This window comes from Oncorhynchus mykiss, chromosome 7 (genome assembly GCF_013265735.2).
Source record: "Oncorhynchus mykiss isolate Arlee chromosome 7, USDA_OmykA_1.1, whole genome shotgun sequence".
NCBI classification, from domain to species: Eukaryota; Metazoa; Chordata; class Actinopteri; order Salmoniformes; family Salmonidae; genus Oncorhynchus; species Oncorhynchus mykiss.
This window is the reverse complement of record NC_048571.1, coordinates 35,078,663-35,082,114: the sequence shown is the minus strand read 5'-3', so window position 1 is coordinate 35,082,114 and position 3,452 is coordinate 35,078,663.

Sequence of the window (3,452 nt, the reverse complement as noted above, 5' to 3'; positions counted from 1 at the left end):
ACAATGACAAACAGACTGTCTCTCAGAAGGAGTGGTGTCCTCTGCACTGATTACTAATGGAATGATAAGATACTGTCTGTCCTGGGGGGGGAGGACAATGACAAACAGACTGTCTCTCAGAAGGAGTGGTGTCCTCTGCACTGATTACTAATGGAATGATAAGATACTGTCTGTCCTGGGGGGGGAGGACAATGACAAACAGACTGTCTCTCAGAAGGAGTGGTGTCCTCTGCACTGATTACTAATGGAATGATAAGATACTGTCTGTCCTGGGGGGGGAGGACAATGACAAACAGACTGTCTCTCAGAAGGAGTGGTGTCCTCTGCACTGATTACTAATGGAATGATAAGATACTGTCTGTCCTGGGGGGGGAGGACAATAATAAACAGGCTGTTGTATAGAGAAGATACTGTCTGTCCTGGGGGGGGGACAATAATAAACAGGCTGTTGTATAGAGAAGATACTGTCTGTCCTGGGGGGGGGTCAATAATAAACAGGCTGTTGTATAGAGAAGATACTGTCTGTCCTGGGGGGGGTCAATAATAAACAGGCTGTTGTATAGAGAAGATACTGTCTGTCCTGGGGGGGGGGGGCAATAATAAACAGGCTGTTGTATAGAGAAGATACTGTCTGTCCTGGGGGGGGGTCAATAATAAACAGGCTGTTGTATAGAGAAGATACTGTCTGTCCTGGGGGGGGGCAATAATAAACAGGCTGTTGTATAGAGAAGATACTGTCTGTCCTGGGGGGGGGGTCAATAATAAACAGGCTGTTGTATAGAGAAGATACTGTCTGTCCTGGGGGGGGGGTCAATAATAAACAGGCTGTTGTATAGAGAAGATACTGTCTGTCCTGGGGGGGGGGTCAATAATAAACAGGCTGTTGTATAGAGAAGATACTGTCTGTCCTGGGGGGGGGGTCAATAATAAACAGGCTGTTGTATAGAGAAGATACTGTCTGTCCTGGGGGGGGGGGCAATAATAAACAGGCTGTTGTATAGAGAAGATACTGTCTGTCCTGGGGGGGGGTCAATAATAAACAGGCTGTTGTATAGAGAAGATACTGTCTGTCCTGGGGGGGGGGTCAATAATAAACAGGCTGTTGTATAGAGAAGATACTGTCTGTCCTGGGGGGGGGGTCAATAATAAACAGGCTGTTGTATAGAGAAGATACTGTCTGTCCTGGGGGGGGGGGGCAATAATAAACAGGCTGTTGTATAGAGAAGATACTGTCTGTCCTGGGGGGGGGTCAATAATAAACAGGCTGTTGTATAGAGAAGATACTGTCTGTCCTGGGGGGGTCAATAATAAACAGGCTGTTGTATAGAGAAGATACTGTCTGTCCTGGGGGGGGGTCAATAATAAACAGGCTGTTGTATAGAGAAGATACTGTCTGTCCTGGGGGGGGGTCAATAATAAACAGGCTGTTGTATAGAGAAGATACTGTCTGTCCTGGGGGGGGGTCAATAATAAACAGGCTGTTGTATAGAGAAGATACTGTCTGTCCTGGGGGGGGTCAATAATAAACATGCTGTTGTATAGAGAAGATACTGTCTGTCCTGGGGGGGGGTCAATAATAAACAGGCTGTTGTATAGAGAAGATACTGTCTGTCCTGGGGGGGGGTCAATAATAAACAGGCTGTTGTATAGAGAAGATACTGTCTGTCCTGGGGGGGGGTCAATAATAAACATGCTGTTGTATAGAGAAGATACTGTCTGTCCTGGGGGGGGTCAATAATAAACAGGCTGTTGTATAGACAGGAGATACTGTCTGTCCTGGGGGGGGGGGTCAATAATAAACAGGCTGTTGTATAGAGGAGATACTGTCTGTCCTGGGGGGGGGGTCAATAATAAACAGGCTGTTGTATAGAGGAGATACTGTCTGTCCTGGGGGGGGGGGTCAATAATAAACAGACTGTTGTATAGAGAAGATACTGTCTGTCCTGGGGGGGGGTCAATAATAAACAGGCTGTTGTATAGAGAAGATACTGTCTGTCCTGGGGGGGGGGGGGTCAATAATAAACAGGCTGTTGTATAGAGAAGATACTGTCTGTCCTGGGGGGGGGTCAATAATAAACAGGCTGTTGTATAGAGAAGATACTGTCTGTCCTGGGGGGGGGTCAATAATAAACAGGCTGTTGTATAGAGAAGATACTGTCTGTCCTGGGGGGGGGTCAATAATAAACAGACTGTTGTATAGAGAAGATACTGTCTGTCCTGGGGGGGGTCAATAATAAACAGGCTGTTGTATAGACAGGAGATACTGTCTGTCCTGGGGGGGGGTCAATAATAAACAGGCTGTTGTATAGAGAAGATACTGTCTGTCCTGGGGGGGGGTCAATAATAAACAGGCTGTTGTATAGAGAAGATACTGTCTGTCCTGGGGGGGGGGGTCAATAATAAACAGGCTGTTGTATAGACAGGAGATACTGTCTGTCCTGGGGGGGGGGGTCAATAATAAACAGGCTGTTGTATAGAGAAGATACTGTCTGTCCTGGGGGGGGGGGTCAATAATAAACAGGCTGTTGTATAGAGAAGATACTGTCTGTCCTGGGGGGGGGGGTCAATAATAAACAGGCTGTTGTATAGAGAAGATACTGTCTGCCCTGGGGGGGGGGGTCAATAATAAACAGACTGTTGTATAGAGGAGATACTGTCTGTCCTGGGGGGGGGTCAATAATAAACAGGCTGTTGTATAGAGAAGATACTGTCTGTCCTGGGGGGGGGGTCAATAATAAACAGGCTGTTGTATAGAGGAGATACTGTCTGTCCTGGGGGGGGGGTCAATAATAAACAGGCTGTTGTATAGACAGGAGATACTGTCTGTCCTGGGGGGGGGGGACAATAATAAACAGGCTGTTGTATAGAGAAGATACTGTCTGTCCTGGGGGGGGGTCAATAATAAACAGGCTGTTGTATAGACAGGAGATACTGTCTGTCCTGGGGGGGGGGGTCAATAATAAACAGACTGTTGTATAGAGGAGATACTGTCTGTCCTGGGGGGGGGGGGTCAATAATAAACAGGCTGTTGTATAGAGAAGATACTGTCTGTCCTGGGGGGGGTCAATAATAAACAGACTGTTGTATAGAGAAGATACTGTCTGTCCTGGGGGGGGGGTCAATAATAAACAGGCTGTTGTATAGAGAAGATACTGTCTGTCCTGGGGGGGGGGGGTCAATAATAAACAGGCTGTTGTATAGAGAAGATACTGTCTGTCCTGGGGGGGGGGGTCAATAATAAACAGGCTGTTGTATAGAGAAGATACTGTCTGTCCTGGGGGGGGGGGGTCAATAATAAACAGGCTGTTGTATAGAGAAGATACTGTCTGTCCTGGGGGGGGGGGTCAATAATAAACAGGCTGTTGTATAGAGAAGATACTGTCTGTCCTGGGGGGGGGTCAATAATAAACAGGCTGTTGTATAGAGAAGATACTGTCTGTCCTGGGGGGGGG